Raw genomic sequence first — 18349 nt, forward strand, 5'->3', positions numbered from 1 at the left:
GAAAGGAAAAAATGCAGGGAGAAAAGGTCAAAACTGTTACAGAGATATTGTAAGAAATATGCTATTTGGATTTGAAAACTAAAAGGATATACACAAGTTCAATAAGAACAATATTTTTGTAAAATGATAGAGATATGTCATATTGATAAAATTTTGAGATATGAATGTGAAGCCATACAATTCTGGATCCAGGAATTCAACAGATCCTGTTGATTTTAAATGTTGGGAACAAATACTTTTATCCTGACCTTAAAAGAATTATACAGATGTAACTGTCATGAACTTTACATAGAGGTACTCTGTGAATATTTTTGAAACTTTTGTTTAGCCATGAGACTGTAGATTGCACTACAGCACAGACAAGTCTAAATTGTCCTACAGTTCCAATGAGTTACCCATGTATCCACATCAGTTTGGGATTTTATTGACATACATTTAGATATGTTTGGGTATTGTTTGGGTATCTTATCAGTCTATCCATTATAAATGTAGGAAAAGTAACACCAAATATTAGGTTGAACATACAGCTTCACTGAAATGTCCCTAAGGAGCCTTTCAATTCTAGTATAATGGCTTATTTCAAAATGCTTTAAATTCTACATCCTGTAATGTGAGCATAGGGTTATACTGTGGAACTTTCCCCTTCAGATAGTGAGCACTACCCTATTGCTTAACATGGAGAAAGTACCCTCATACATAGACTGGGCGAGGGCAAACAAGAAGTGGTAGTTGGACAATGTTCTTAGCAGTTTGTACAGATGAAATGGGAATAGAGTAACTGTGAACTCAAAAGGAACGTGCAAAAAAAAGACAAAGGCACAAAGTAGAATGTGCCAAGGAAATGCTGAAGGACAATTTCAGGTGTGAGGGTGTGTTCAAAGTACAGTCAGATGATGTATTTGGAGAACTCGGGAAAAAACTGCTTTAAACCATTCAGGGACAATCATATAAGTAGAAGCCCCTAACTCTGACTCTCTAATCAACACCAACATCATCAATTTAGGGAGTATTTTCAAAGAGCAAAGTGAGAAAAAGAAGATTCATCACAGTTAGGGGTCACGTTGAAGTAATGACAATCACATAAATGTTCTTATAAATTTTCACTTATTTTGGAGCATTATAGTGGCAAAAAGCCAAGTAAATATCTTGCATGAATCTAAATTAAGTGGGAGGTAGTATATTGGTCTCTTTTTAACTTGAAAGTTATAGATTATATCTTTTTTATTGTGAAAATAAAACAGAGAGAGGTTACAATTGAATGGAAAACATAATGAGTATATTTCATTTTTTCCTAGTTTTTTTTTTTATTGTGAATATACTGTACAGAGGGGTTAAATTACATGGGCAAGATAATGAGTACACTTCTTTTCAAGCATTGTAGCTACCTCCTTTGTTTCCCATTCCCATTACTTCTCATCCCATATCCCCCATACTCAGTCCTCCCCCACCTCCTCGATCAAAGTTGTAAAGTTCGTTTTTTGACATAACGACTTGTACAGTTCATTGTTACAATGGGTCCACCTGTATCCCTAGTTAAATGATTTGTTTTTGCCCTTCCTCTCCACAAATTATAACAATATCAAATGCAGTGAAAGTAGGAGTTATACCATGGGGAATGGATATACAAAGCAACAAATAAATAATCTTATAAATATGTTAGAAACAATCGCATGAAAGAAAAAAAAAACATTTGAATACTTATCTTGGGGTTCATTTCCCTAACATCAACTAATCTGACATTTTCTGCTTGACTCAGACATATACTAGATATTGTAAATAAGGGAAACCATAGGACCTATGTTTATTTGGCCCTGGCTTATTTCATTTAATATAATTTTTTTCCAAGTCTTTCCATTTCCTAACAAATTTTGCAATGTCATTCTTTCTGATGGAGGCATAGAATTCCATTGTGTATATATATCACATTTGCTTGATCCATTCATCTACTGAGGGGCATCTGGGTTGATTCCATATCTTAGCTATGGTAAATAATGCTTCAATAAACATAGTTGTCCTCGTAGCTTTAGTGTGGCCTTGTTTGTGATCATTTGGGTAAATGCCCCAAAGTGGGATTGCTGGATCATAGGGGAGCTCCATGTGAAGTTTTGGAGGACACTCCATACTGCTTTAAAAAGTGAGTGAACAAGTTTACACTCTCACCAACAATGCGGTAAGTTTCCCTTCTTTCCACATCCCTTCCACCAACCGTTTTTTATTAGAGTTCTTGATTACAGCCTTTCTATCTGGGGTGAGGTGGTATCTCAGTGTTGTTTTGATTTGCATTTCTTTTATGGCTAGAGATGATGAGCATTTCTTCACGTGTCTATTGGCCATCCTTTACTCTTCAGAGAATTTCTCTTTAAGACTTTAGCCCGCTTATTTATTAGGCAGTTGTTTCTTTTTGGATTTGTTATTGGGCGATTTAATGTTTTGAGTTCCAGGAATATTTTAGATATGAGACTCTTGTCCATTGTGTGGCTAGTGAAGATCTCCTCCCAATCCATGGGCTTTCTATTGATCTTGCTAGCTATGTCCTTTGTCATGCAGAAGCTCTGCAATTTTATGCAATCTCATTTGTCCAACCTTTCTTTGATTTGTTGGGTGTCTGGGTCTTTATTAAGAAAATTTTGGCCTGTGCCAAGGAGACCTTGGGTTTCTCCTATTCCATCCGGTAATGATTTCAGAATGTCTGCTTTGACTCTGAGGTCTTTGATCCATTTGTAGTTCACTCTGGTGCAGTGTGATATATAAGCATCTAGCTTTAGTTTTCTACAAGTAGTTAACCAGTTTTGTCAGCACCATTTACTGAACAGGCTGTCTTTCTTCCATTCTACTTTTTTATCTCCGTTATTAAAGATTAGATGGCTATAGGTCTGTAGGTTCATTTCTGAGTTTTTAATTCTATTCCAATGTCCTGAAGTCTGTTTTTGTGCCAGTACCAAGCTCTTTTGATTACTATGGCTTTTTAGTGGAGTTTGAAATTTGCTATTGATATTCCGCCAACACTGTTCTTTCTGTTAAGGATCATTTTTGCTATTCAGAGTCCTTTATTGTTCCCTATGAATTTTTGGATTTCCTCTTCTATTTCCTTGAAGAATGAGGTTGGAATATTGATAAATATCGCATTGAATTTGCAGATACCCTTGGTAAGTATTGCCATTTTCATGATGTTGATCTTTCCAATCCAGGATCATGGGAGTTTTTGCCACTATCTAAGTTCTGTTTTGATTTCATTTTCAGCGTTTTAAAGTTTTCATAATAGAGGTCCTTCACTTCTTTGGTTAAGTTAATTCCTAGGTATTTTATTTTCTGTTGGTCTATTATGAATGGAGTTGCTTTCCTAATTTCAAACACACTTTTCTCATTTTTGGCATAGAGCAAAGCCATTGATTATGGGGGTTAATTATATCCCCTGCTACTTTGTCAAACTTTTGAATCACCTTGAGTAATTTGGGAGTGGAATCCATGTGATTCTTTAAATACAGGATCATGTCATCTGCAAAGAAGGAGAGTTTTACTTCTTTCACTATTTGGATCCCTTTTATGTTTTCATCTTGTCTTATAGCTATAGCTAGGCATTCCAATACTAGATTGAAGAGAAGTGGAGAGAGTGGACATCCTTGTCTCATTCCTGAATTAAGAGGAAATTGATTTAGTTTTTCACCATTAAGTATAATGCTGGCTGTAGGTTTGTCATATACAGCCTTTATTGTAGTGAGGAATGTTCCATGGATTCTTAATTTTTTCCAGAACCTTCATCCTAAAGGGGCATTGGATCTTGTCAAATGATTTGTCTCTATCTACTGAGATAACCATGTGGTTCTTATCCTTGCTCTTGTTGATGTGATGAATTATACTAATTGATTTGAATATATTGAACCAGCTTTGCATCCCTGAAATGAATTCTGTTTGATAGTGGTGTATGATTTTTTGGATAAATTGTTGAAGTCGATAGGCCAAAAATTTTTTGAGAAGTTTTGCATCAATATTCATCAAAGAAATGGGTCTATAGTTCTCTTTCTTTGATGAGTCCCTGCCTGGTTTTAGGATGAGGATTATGATTGATTCATAGAATGAGTTTGGTAGTGAAAGTTCTCATAGAAGAGACATTAAAAATGGAAAAAGAAAAACTTAAATTTAAAAAGTGAAAAATTTAAAATTATTTAAATTTAAAGAAATGATTTTGAGAGAAGAAAAGGATAGGATGACAGGAGGGGAGGAATAGAAGGGAGACATAAAAAAACTAAAAAATAAAAGTTCTTAAAATTAGTTACTTGAAAATTACATAAGTAAAAAGAGATAATTCTGCTATTAAAGAATTTAAGCCTAAGAGGTTGTGAATGGAGTAATAAATATCTGGGTTAAGTGTGTACATAATGGGGGATAAAGTTTAATAATCGAGGAAGGGTATATATCTGGGGATGAGCAGACCAGCAATTATGTCATGCAAAAAATAAAGAGAAAATACATGAAAAAAATCAAAATAAAGGGGGCACTAAATGGTCAGAAGAGATTTAAAAACAAAGCATACATACATATACACCTAAAATAAAATTATGTGATGAAAAATGATTAATAGAAAATAAGTTGAAAAATATAAATTAATAAAAAGTTACAATAAGAGTTCTTTGATTTTTATTGGGGTGGGGGAATGGGAAGGTCCTGAATATCCAGTGTGTCCATAAAGAGTCTCTTGGTGGAGTCTCTGGTCTGCTTCTGGTGTTTGATTTTCCGTGGCTTGATTGGTTTCTTAAGTCAGTTTCTTTGAGCAGGCAGAAAAATGCTCTGCCTAACCCAGGATTTTGTGATCCTCCTCCCACGCTAGTCCAGTGGGAGGTGGAACTGCTTTGAGTATTCCAAAAAAAGGGAGATGGGTCTTTCCTCTAGTTTGGAGATAGTGTAATGAGGCTAGTTTCTAGGTATGGTTGAGGATTCTCAGCAAACAGTAGCTTTTCCCTGAGGGGCTAGTTTCTGAGATACTCACAGAGCCCAACCTGGAGCCATTCTCAGTCTTTATGTTCATTGAATTTCAATTGATTGTCTAGGCTACTTTCGGAAGGGGGAGCCTCTAGCTCTATTTACCCAGTGAGGAAAGCCACTCCTCCATGGGCAGAGTTCCTCTGCTTGGGATAGGTGACTTTCCCATGGGTGGAGTTGAGCCTGGCTCATCAGGTCAGGTTCCTGTGATCTACTTCCCAAGGCTTCCAAGGCCTTAGTTGGAGCTAGCTTCTCAGCTGTGCCTTTGTCAGTATCAAAGGTGGAGATCTCTGGTGGTGGGGGAAGGGTGTTCTTCCCTCCTCTGAACCTAAGAAGGAGTGAGGATATCAGGGCTCTACTCACGCCAGAGTCTTGTTTCCTGGGCCATCTCTGGTCTGCGATCTGCAGGATGAAGATATCTGCTCCTTATCAGTTCTTGCTGGTGTTGAGTAGAATCTGTTTGCTGTCTGGCATCTTTGTCTTTGACACTGTAGGTATGGCGGCTCCCGCCTGTGCTGCTCAGATCTGTCTCCTTGCCTGAATTTTCCCTCTCTGGCCTAACTCTCTGTACTGTGCTGGCAAACTGGGTGTGATTCTCTAGCCTAGAACTGTTCACTGGAACATTATACCTGCTGTCTATGAGAGAGATTGTTTAGCCTCCAACTTCTCTTCTGACATCTTCCTCCAAATTCTAGATTATGTCTTTCTATACTCTAACTTAGGATAATGATCTGCTGTCAGTTATTTTCTTCTCTTCCCCATCTTTTGACCTTGCACTTACATAACTTTCAATTAAATAGACATACTTGAGCTTGCATTTCCAAATTCTTCAAAATTATCTGAATTTCTTCATACTTCTGGCAGCCTCCTATATCTTTCTCAAGGGAATATTTTGTCACTACTATCCTGCCTAATTCAGTTGAATATATACATTACACTCTCATCCATATTTCTCAACACTTGTACCACCAAAAAAATCCTTCCTTACGTAGAATTCATGATTTAAGTATGTCTGGAGAGGTGGCATCTGTCATTTTTGAATGACCCTAAGAGATACTTACATGCAATCATGTTTTAAACCAATATGCCACTCAGTAGCTGAATGAATTGACAAAATGTGGTTTGATTGATAGTTAGATAGATAGATAGATAGATAGATAGATAGATAGATAGATGGATAGATAGATAGATAGAGGAATTATATGCTTCCAATTCATAAAGAAATGGAAAGACTTGGAAAAAATCCTTCTAAATAAAATAAACAAGACACAAAGAAACAGTTTCCATGGTTTCCCTCATTTGTAATAATAGGAAATGTCTAGGATAGTTCTAGCAGATGAGCAGAATGCCTCAAAAGCTATATATACATATATATATATATATATATATATATATATATATATATATATATATATATATATATAGGACAATATAAGATCTTGTTGAGCAAAATGAACACCTAGATATGGAAATGTAGGTTTTGCTTTGTGGTTGTTGTTTTTAATGTACTATGTGATTTCTATTTTCTTTTGTGTATTCCCCTTGGTTTATCCCCTGCTCTATTTGATTTCAGTACTTGTTGATTGTATATATCATTATCTTAATTTAGCAAGGGAAGAAGAACAAAAAAGTGGGGAGACAAAGAACAAAGGGAAAACCAATTCAATAGCAATACTCACAAGACAACATGTTGAAAATTTACATTACATCTTGTGAGGGGTATTGGGGTAAAGGAAAAGTATGAGAAACATGAGGGAGTGGGTAAAATTTAGACATGTTATGTATTCACTACTTTATAATTACTGCAACCCCTAAAAATAAGTTCCCTAAAATATAATTGCACTGTATTGCTATAGTAAATATTATTCCATGTGTATTACCTTTTTTAAAAATGAACACTATTAGGCATCTAATTTGAATTAATGACTCCTTTCTTTATCAGAGGTTCTCCAACGTGAATGTTTTCCAACTATACAATATTTTCACAATATACTTGCCATTATTTTGAAAAAAACCCAATAATTTTAGTTTTGTCTCATAGTGAAACAGAAGACAGTTTAATTCTCTGGAATCTCCTAACTTTTGAAACTGAATAATTGTTAAGAGGACAGAATATATATGTTCTTCAAAATTCCTACAACTACTAACTTTTCATTTTCAAATTCTGAACCTTCCATACCAGAGATATTAAAAATAGTACCTGTTTGCATGTTATTTAATTCTGCAATAGCTGCAGTTTCCAATGGGGTGTTTCATATTGAGAAATCAACAGAAAAAATAGCCACATTCTAGTAGAGGATATAGCTACGAAGCATGTGTAATAATTACTTCCTCAAGAGTAAACATTTATTCATCAGATTGAGCTATTATTTCTATGACCATCAATCCCAAACTTTTATGCCATGAAGTCATCTTAGCTCAACAGTTTCCAACTTGTAAGGTGCACCATAATATTCCTTAATTGACATCATGAATAGCTTACCTCTATTGTGGAAAAATAGTACACTTCTGCTAATGTGATGCCCTTCCTATTGTGGAAAGAACACTACACTAAACATTGCTGCATCATTTCCCCCCAGTGGTATTCTAGAAATCAGAACACTTGCAAATATTATTTATATTTATATTTTTTATCTATCATAGGTATTCATGAGGTTAAGATCAGAAGATGATGGTTCAAAGCCCACACAGGCAGGAAGATTCTTTACATTCTTCTCTCCAATAAACTGATCAGGAAAAGCCAGACACAAGTGGCATTGATGTTGAAATGGTAGGGCATGAAGCTTGACCACAAACAGGCTCAGAGAGAGTGGCCAGACCCAGAGTTCAAGTCTGAGGACAAACCAAAAAACAAAACAAAATAAAAACCAACTCTAACCTTAGCATTTTGCTCATTGTATACAGAGGCATGTAATTAAGGAAATTTCCTCCTGAATTATGAATAGATTGAAGAACCAATTCATCACACAATTATTTTCTTCGTATCATGTTACACCAAAGCCTCAAAAATTGCTTTTTCTAAATTTGTTAATTAATATCATCCAATTGTTGGCAACTCTGTCTAGATTATTCACATTATCAGTTTATTCATGAACTGTTGGATTTATCTATTAACTAAATTCTAATTATACCTCCCTTGAAAGAATATTTTAGGCAAATAGAATGCCACAATCATAGGTGAAATTGTCAATTATACCCTCTACTTAAAAATAATTTTGTAGTATCCTATAGAATATAAAATTACAAAGAAAACCAAAATATTTATTTTAAATCTAAATTCTAACTTAACAAATTCTACAAAGTCCTACATTAAATGAACTTTGTTATGTCTCCAGGCTTAAATATTTGTAATCCTTCATCATTTCTTTGGAATCCAACAGAATCATGATTACTTTCTCAATTTTTTTTATCGGAAATCAGGAGCCATTTTGCATCTAGTAATGTTCTGTAATGAAGAGAGCATTTAAAACACAACTGAGGAGTATATATGAATTGCATTTCAATAGGAAACTTGACTACTCAAAACATAATGGAAAAATTAGCCCAAACTTCCTACTGTGTATCCCTTTCTTGTTGTTTGGAATGTTTCATAGAGCCAAAATTATACTATTTGGTCCAGAGAAGATATCGCTATGTATATGCACTCTCTAATCTCCTGTCTTAGCCTGAGTGCTAGACTACCAGGCTTGTATCACATTGCCCTGCCATAGTTTGTTGGTTTATTTAATCTAGATACAGACTAGCAATTCTGAACTTCTCCGATGATCTTATCTATTAGACTGACTGCTCAGACTGTTTATGTACTATTTTCAAAGACATTCTAACATTTGACACAGGATATGAACATTTTGAGATGCACCTGCAGGGGTCTGTGATTCATTCTTCCATGGATCCGATACCTTTAATAATGATTACTTGACTTTTCTATTATCTCTGGACTCTACCTATGTAACACTGTCAAACATCTTTGAAGAAATTTCACTTGAGGACTTCCAATAATAAAAATTATAACTTGATCTAGTCTTACTCAGGATATATTTTCTATTATTTTCTAACTTTTCTCCACATTCTGAGAGTTGTTTCATTTGTGCAGGTGTTTGCTCATATAAGTGCCTCTATGTGTATGTGTATGTTTGCATGGTGCATGCAAAAGCCTAAGCAACCTTATTCAGAAATCTTGCTCATGACTAGTATTCCATCACTTGATCGCACGCCTATATCCTAGTTACTCAGGAGGCTGAGATCTGAGGATTGCAGTTCAAATCCAGCACGAATAGGAAATAAATATTCTGAGGCACTTATTTCCAATTAACCACCAGAAAACTGGAAGTGTCACTGCAGCTCAAGAAGTAGAGTGCTAGCCTTGAGCTGAAAAACGGAGAGACATTGCCCAGGCCCAGAGTTCAAGCACCGCCACGATCATCAGAAAGAAAGAAAGAAAGAAAGAAAGAAAGAAAGAAAGAAAGAAAGAAAGAAAGAAAGAAAGAAAGAAAGAAAGAAAGAAAGAAAGGAAGGAAGGAAGGAAGGAAGGAAGGAAGGAAGGAAGGAAGGACAGAAAGAAAGAAAGAAAGAAAGAAAGAAAGAAAGAAAGAAAGAAAGAAAGAAAGAAAGAAAGAAAGAAAGAAAGAAAGAAAGAAAGAAAGAAAGAAAAAGAAAGAAAAAGAAATGAGTTTTTGGTCACCAGTTTATTACTAGTATAATTCGTGCTATCTCAACATAGACTTTTTTTCCAGTTAAATCCATGCTCTTATATCTAACTTGCTTGGGAACCAGAATTATTCTTCCAGTCTATGTTTTACAAATTTGCATGATTAGCAACCATGATTTAGAGATAGAAGATGAAAGAGTGGACTTTTCCTTCATGTTCCACTTAGTATTAATCCTTTCTCTATGTCACTCCCATAGATCTACATAGTGACTGGCTTTATTGGTTCAATGTTGTCCTATTTGCAGAGTCTTCTATAGTAAATTGAACAATTATACTTAAGCACAGAACTTTTCTTTCTCCTATTATTCCTATTTTTCTTCTCCTGTTAACTTATCTACACTTGGGAAATAATGCACAACACACACACTCACAAAAAATAAACTTTTCTGAGAATCTTCTTCCCAGTTAAATTTAATTTACAGAGCACTTTTGAAATTTGAACTTAATGTACTCTGGATAATGGTTTCTTTCATGTTTTTATTGTGAAAATAGTGTACAGAGGGGTTAGCGTTACATAAGTAAGGTAATGAGTACATTTCTATTGAGCTTTGTTACATCCTCTTGTTTTTCCTGTGGTATCCCTTCCCTCTTCATCTACACAATTCCCCCTCCACTCCCCAAATTGTAAAGTTCATTTTCTACATAGTGTCTTGTTCATCTGATTGTTCCTATAAGTCATCCTGTATCTTTCTTTCAGCATTTTATTTCCCTTCCCCTCCCCACATTAGAAAAATGTATATACCAGATGCAGGGCACTTACCTCAAATCCAATGAAAACAGGTGTTATACCATGGGAGACATAAAAGAGAAACCAAAAAAAAATAACATAGGACATTTTAGATACATTAAAAACAATAGCAAAAAGGAAAAAAAAAACAAATTGTGTCCCTATCTTGGGGTTCATTTCACTTAACATCTTCTTTTATGGCCATATATACATGGATAGTGTTTTTATAAGCCATTTAAATTTTATATGTTGTATTTACTAAGTTGTCTCTGAAACTCGTGTTACCTCATGTCCAAAGATGTCTTTGTGCTATTTCAATGAAGCCAGAAAACATTTAGTTTTCCTCGAGCAATGCCATAGATTGTTCCTGGAAGTAAGTGGCAGGAACTGTCACTGTAAGTGGAAACTGATCCCAAGAGAGGAATTGAACATAGAGAAATGACAAAGTGCAAGTTAATTTGTGTGTTCCTTTTTACTGTACAAGAAAAGAATCTAAGGATTGGAGGAAATTCTGTGCCTGACTTTTTCATGTGTGTTTTTTACTCATATACAACTTGTCTCTAAACTTCTAGTTGAGAATATTACAAAAGGAATCAACATGCCATTTGAATACCAGCATAAAACACAAGCCATTTGAATACCAGCATAAAACACAAGGAAATAACAATGTTTTTAAAAGATAATGAGTACAATTCTTATCAAGCATTGTAGCCTCCTCCTTTGTTTACACTTCCCATCCGTTCCCAGCCTCCCCCGCCCCCCCAAACCAAAGTTGTCAAGTTCGTTTTCGACATGACAACTTGTACTTTTCATTGTTGCAAGGGGTCCACCTGTATCCTTATTTAAACGACTTGTTTTTCCCTTCCCCTCCACAAATTATACCGACATCAAATAATTGTAACCCCTCTGCACAGTATTTTCACAATAAAAATATTTTAAAAAATAAGTAAGGACAAAAACAAAAAAAGTGTTCTACTGTAAAGTGCTCTACTACAGGGAGGTTTTAATGTGCCTTATGCATGGATATTTCACTACTGAGATGTTTCTCTTGTTGAATGAGTCAGTTATCAATTCCTTTAGTCTTGTCCTGAGTTCTCCATCACAATAAGGATTACAAAAAAGCAGCATTCAGTGAGTATGATCAGCAAAAGAGCCTCTTCTCAAACCAGTGCTTTAAGAATGGTCCCAAAGTAATATGTGAGTTTTTTTCCTTGTTTGTTTGTTTGTTTGTTTAGTTTGTGCTGATTCTGGCGCTTGAACTCACAGGCTGGACTATGTCCCTGAACAATTGTCTTTCCTGTCCAACTTCCCCGAAAGCTAGTAATCTACTGCCTGAGCCAAAACTTCACTTCTGGCTTTTTTGGTGTTTAATTACAGATAAGAGTATAACAGACTCTCCTGCCTGGGTGGCTTTGAAATGAGAAAGTAAGAAAGCCAAGTGACATCAACTGTATTAAGATTTCTGTTTTGAACCAAGAAATACTAGATGAAGTTTATTATAAAGTTAATATTGGACAATTTTTAAAGGAAGAGAATATGCCCATCAAAGATGCCATAACGTAAATAACTCCACAAAAGTAGGTGCACTGAATCATTTTGGAATTATTTTTCTGCTTGGGAACATAACTCTTGACTTCATAGTTCCTTTTGGGGAAACTTAAAATAATATTTGCATTTTTTTGGCCAGGGGGCTTGAAATCTGATCCTGAGTACTGTCCCTCAGCTCTTCAGCTGCAGGTGAGCACTCTACCACTTTAGGTACAGCACTACTTCCAGGTTTCTGGTGGTTATTGGAAGATAAGAGTCTCATGTACTTTCCTGATCAGGCTTGCTTTGGACTGCAATCCTCTGGTCTCAACCTCCTTGAGTAGCTAGGATTGTAGGCGTCAGCCACCAGCACCTGGCTCATATTTGTATTTATGTGCACTTCATGACACTATGTAGACAAAAAAATGGAAATTTGAATCAAATGCTGACATTGTAGCTGTTCAGAAAAATTGAGGTAGCAATAAATATGTCCTCCTTTTCCATGTTGTTACATTAATGAATCATGAGCAATGGGACCCTTACATTAGTACCCGCTGCCATCTGTTTAGGTGTGTTTAGTATCAGGAAATGCTCATAGAGAAATATAGAAAGACTGAGATCTTTAGAAAGCAAAGGAGATCAGGTATGAAAGAACAGCATAGAAGGAGATACAACTTATCACTCAGAGATTAAGAACTAGCCAACGAGATTTAGCATGCTAAAGGCAATGAGGAATAAGCCTACTTGATAACTAGTTTTCAATAACCAAAAATGGTTCCCTAGAACAGTTGCTGGTATAACTTAGTAATTATTATCATTTATTCCTTCCATCTGGAGTTATTCCTTCTCTTCTGTCACAATTGTTAATTAGCCCCTGCTTTTTTGGTGCCATGAATGTCCAAAAAGATTTCTAAATCTCACTTAGACTACCCTTCTCTTTGTGATTAGCAGTGACCACACAAAATCCTGGAAACTTTGAATTTCCAGAATTAATTTTTACCTGATATCTAAGCACACTCCTGGCATTAATAGCCATGACTTATTAACAAAACTTTTTTTTTCAACACAGTATTCTAATATAGATAAACTACATGAATTAAGGACTATTGTCACGTATCAGCATGGAAGGAGCAATTATATTTTCCAAATATGGGTTCTTTATTTTGCATTTACTAACTAAATGTATTTTTTTCCAGTCCTGGAAGTTGAAGTGAGGGCCAAGGTTCTGTTACTGAGGAGTTTTTGTTTTGTTTTGGATTTTTTTGCTCAAGGGTAGCACTCTACCCCTTGAGGCACAGCACCATTTACAGTTTGTCTTTTTCTATTTATTTGGTACTAAAGAATTGATCCCAGGTATTCATTCATGCTAGGCAATAACTGTACAATGAAGTCACATTTTGAGAGACCTAAATGACTTTCTTAAGATGGCATTAATATTTCATTCCATTACTATGTATTATAATTTCGGCCAAGTGGTAGAGAAGAAGTGGAAACAATACTAAGTCCAGTAAGGTTGACATTCCCATCACATCACTAAGGAAATACACTCTTAAAACCTGCAGGACTGATAGGGCTGTTACATGTGACATTATTATGTAAAACACTCTTAACAGTCATCTCCGACATCCATAATTTTCTGCTTCCACTTTCATGGTCAAGCTCCAAATATCTAAGACTTTTTATTCATTGGATGTGTTTCCTAGGAAGGAAGAAGGAGGATGTGGAAGGTGATGGTTGAAAAATATGTATAATGGTTCCCTGACCACATTTTTTGCATTTTTAAAAAGTGCTAGTGATGAGCTCCCATTTACATCTAATTGACTATGCTATTTGCACAAGATTCAGATAAATGAAGGCATTTATTCTGGTGGATAGTCACATATATTAACAAAATCCATTTCTGGGAAAAAATGATACTAAGTAACAAATTATAAAGTATTGTCTTTAAAATGGTTTCTTCTAGCAGAACAAAATGTAGTATTGAAATGATTACTCCAGCTTTCTATGAGATGTTATGGTGTCTCAGTATCAAAATGTTCTCTAATTCCTGTAACATCCGAGCATTAAAGACATGATTTGAAGATCTCAGTAGTTTTAGAAACAAAGATACATAATAACTTCCTTCTTGCAGAGACATGTGATAGCAAGTATGATTGACTGTATTATAGTTCTCATTTTTTTCCCTCTTCATCACAAGTGTTGCATATTTTGGCATACTACCCTATGTCATGAATCAGCTCCCTGTAGTTCAGATTTAACTCTACTCTGCAATGTCAAGATGGGTCATGTGAGCTACTTCAGTTTACAAAAGTGAACCAGAGATGGCGACAGGCTATTTCTAGGGGATTTCTGTCCCATTCTCTGTGTCTAACAGCTGACTTGTTTTCCCTTCAATATAAAAATAGCATATTTCCAGAGGTAATCTTCCTTCAGCTTATATACTGGAGGAATATACCATGTGAAATTGAGTCAAAAGTCAAATACAGCCACATACATATAAGACAGCAAGAATTAAGCTATTATTAGAATATGATACATGATATTAGATTCTTACCATCCTTGTATACTTTTATGAGAGTTGAGTATGGCACACCAGAATTTAACAAATACTAAACAAGAAATGAGCAAATAGATAAAATTTCCTGTTTGATGCGACTACACTTTTTTTTTATAAAGAAGCATTCTCCATATGATCACTTTTGTAGTTAGCTTTTTGTATAAATGGGTTTAATCACTCTAGAGCACTGTATTTAATATCCACAATCATTACCCAGACATCGTGATTAAGATGAGGAAAAACAAAATGTTAGATTTCTCATCATTTTTTCATTATTTAGAGAATACTTTATTCGTTTCTGTAATCAAACCCACATAGATAAGACCTTGCATATTTGATAGAGTGCATTTACCCCTGTACAAATGGAAAAAAATTAAGTTTAATATTTTTAGACCAATATGGCTATTAATTTCTGTACAAGACCAACTCAACACGGTAAACTGGGACACTGTTTCCAACTTTGACAGCACAGCTAAAGTTTACAAAAATTCAAATCACACACACACACACACACACATATATATATATATATATATATATATATATATATATATATATATATAGAGAGAGAGAGAGAGAGAGAGAGAGAGAGAGAGGAGAGAGAGAGAGAGAGAGAGAAATAATAGCAGTATGTTATGCATCAATAGCAGCAACAGCTTTTCCAGGTTCTGCAATCATGTGAACAAAACTAGACACCCAGCACATCCATTAATAAAAAGAAAAAAAGATAAAAAACAAAACCCCATAAAAATGCGAAGTTCTGTTACTGTTGTGGTACCTGGCACCATTTTTTTTAACTTCTGAATCATCATCTGGAAAGAAAACATTTTTTTAATTTTATTTGTGAACATACTGTAGAGAGGGGTTACAATTACATGGGCAGGATAATGCATGCATTTCTTACCAAGCATTGTAGCCTTCTCCTTTGTTTACCCTTCACATCCCTTCCAACCCTCTCCCCTCCCCCCCACCCATTCCGCCCGCCATCCTCCCCCCCCCGCAGAACAGACATACAACTTGTACTTCTCATTGTTGCAACAGGTCCACCTGTATCCTTAAACGACTTGTTTTTCCCCATCTCCTCCACAAGTTATACTGACATCAAATATGTGAAAGCAGGGGTTATACTGTGGGGAAGGGACATAAAAAGCAACAAAGAAATAATCTAATAAATGAGTTAGAAACACACGCATGAAAGAAAAAACATTAAAATACATACCTAAGGGTTCATTTTCCTAACATCACATTATCTGAACTTTTCTGCTTGACTCATACATATACTGGATATTGCAAATAAGGGAAACCATGGGACCTATGTTTCTTTGGGCCTGGCTTACTTCAATTAATATATTTTTTCCAAGTTGTTCCATTTCCTAACAAATGGGGCAATGTCATTCTTTCTGATGGAGACATAGAATTCCTTTGTGTATATATACCACATTTTCTTGATCCATTCATCTACTGAGGGGCATCTGGGTTGGTTCCATATCTTAGCTTTGGTAAATAATGCTGCAATAAACATAGTTGTGCTGGTAGCTTTAGTGTGGTCTTGTTTGTAAACATTTGGGTAAATGCCCAAAAGTGGGATTGCTGGGTCATAGGGGAGATCTATGTGAAGTCTTTCGAGGAAACTCCATACTGCTTTCCAAAGTGGTTGAACAAATTTACACTCCAACCAACAATGAAGTAAGGTTCCTTTCTGTCCACATCCCCTCCAGCATCTGTTGTTGTTAGAGTTCTTGATTTTTGCCATTCTAACTGGAGTGAGGTGGTATCTCAATGTTGTTTTGATTTGCATTTCTTTTATGGCTAGGGAGTTTGAGCATTTCTTCATGTGTCTATTGGCCATCGTTCTTTCTTCTTCAGAGAAGTTTCTCTTTAAGTAATTAGCCCACTTATTTATTGGGCAATTGTTTCTTTGAGGATTTGTTCTTGGGGGATTTAATTTTTTGAGTTCCAAGTATAATTTAGATGAGACCCTTGTCCATTGTATGGCTAGTGAAGATCTTCTCCCAATCCGTGGGTTTTCTATTGATCTTGCTAGCTATGTCCTTTGCCATGCAGAAGCTCTGCAACTTCATGCAATCCCATTTGTCCAGCCTTTCTTTGATTTGTTGTGTTTCCGGGTCTCTATTCAGAAAATTTTGGCCTGAGCCAAGGAGACCTAGGGTTTCTCCTATTCCATCCTGTAATGCTTTCAGAGTGTCTGCTTTGACTTCGAGGTCTTTGATCCATTTAGAGTTGATTCTGGTGCAGGGTTATATATAAGGTCTAGCTTTAGTTTTCTACAAGTAGTTAACCAATTTTGCCAGCACCATTTACTGAAGAGGCTGTCTTTCTTCCATTCTATTGTTTTAGCTCCCTTATCGAAGAATAGATGGCTATAGGTTTGTAGGTTCATTTCTGGGTTTTCAAGTCTATTCCATTGGTCCTGAGGTCTGTTCTTATGCCAATACCAAGCTGTTTTGATTACTATGGCTTTATAGTAGAGTTTGAAATTTGTTATTGATATTCCTCCAGCAGTGTTCTTTCCGTTGAGGAGCGTTTATGCTATTCAGGGTCTTTTATTGTTCCATATGAATTTTTGGATTGCCTCTTCTATTTCCTTGAAGAACGAGGTTGGAATTTTGATGGGTATTGCTTTGAATTTGAAGATATCCTTGGGAAGTATTGCCATTTTCATGATGTTAATCTTTCCAATCCAGGAGCATGGGAGGTTTTGCCATTTTCTATGTTCTGTGTTGATTTCCTTTTTCAAGATTTTAAAGTTTTCATCATAGAGTTCCTTCACTTCTTTGGTTAAGTTGATTCCTAGGTATTTTATTTTTTGTTGGGCTATTACAAATGGAGTTGCTTTCCTAATTTCAGCCACACTTTTCTCATTGTTGTCATACAGAAAATCCATTGATTTTGCGGGGTTAGTTTTATACCCTGCTACTTTGCCAAAGTTTTGAATCAGCTTGAGTAATTTGGGAGTGGAATCTATGGGATTCTTTAAATACAAGATCATCTGGTCTGCAAAGAGGGAGAGTTTTATTTCTTATTGGAAAGAAAACATTCTTGAGAAACATCATTAAAAATAGCTCTGATAAAACACATTCACTACTTATACGTATCATAAAGCAGGTACAAGGTATTTATAATCACAGAGGGATGATACAGTACTGTCCTACATCTATAATACTAGAGGATACAATTAAAAAGGCACTATTAAGACTTGTTTCTACTTTTCCAGAGGGCCAAATGATGGTATGACACAGCTTATGAAGAACTGCACTTTCTTAGATAGGAGTTCCTTGATCAGTTTGACAGTTCCAAGTACTCAGTACTTTGTCTCTTAGTACTCAGTACTTAATCCCTTAACATCAGCCACAAACCGTTTGAAAATTGAGGTGCGGGAGAAGGAAGAGGAAATAATCCCCAAACAACAAACAAAAACTATACCCAACATCCACTGGACTCATACGAAGATGACTGAGTGAAGGTAAGCAAGACTCAACTTGTCTGTTGTATGTTTGAATGGCGAGAATCTCACAGAGCCTGATGAGAGTGTAGCCAGGCCCTGGACGTATGGATGCTGTCATTAATAGTTCACCGTTTGCTCACTCATCCAGGATATCCTTCTCTTTTTCTCTTCTCTTTTTTTAGTGTGAATTTTCATCCTTTCTCCAAATTCTCCTATTAATAAAGGAAGAATGACACTTTGTGGATATCAAGCAAGAGGCTTCACAGCCAGAATTTCATTCTTTCAGAAATAAGTGAAGTAAAACAGAGTAGCTCGACGAAGAATAAAGATTTTTTCCCCTGTCTGGCTCCCACTATAGTGTCTTAACATGAGTTAATTATCTAATAA

This window comes from Dipodomys merriami, unplaced genomic scaffold (genome assembly GCF_024711535.1).
Source record: "Dipodomys merriami isolate MVZ:Mamm:240054 unplaced genomic scaffold, mDipMer1.0.p SCAF_43, whole genome shotgun sequence".
NCBI classification, from domain to species: Eukaryota; Metazoa; Chordata; class Mammalia; order Rodentia; family Heteromyidae; genus Dipodomys; species Dipodomys merriami.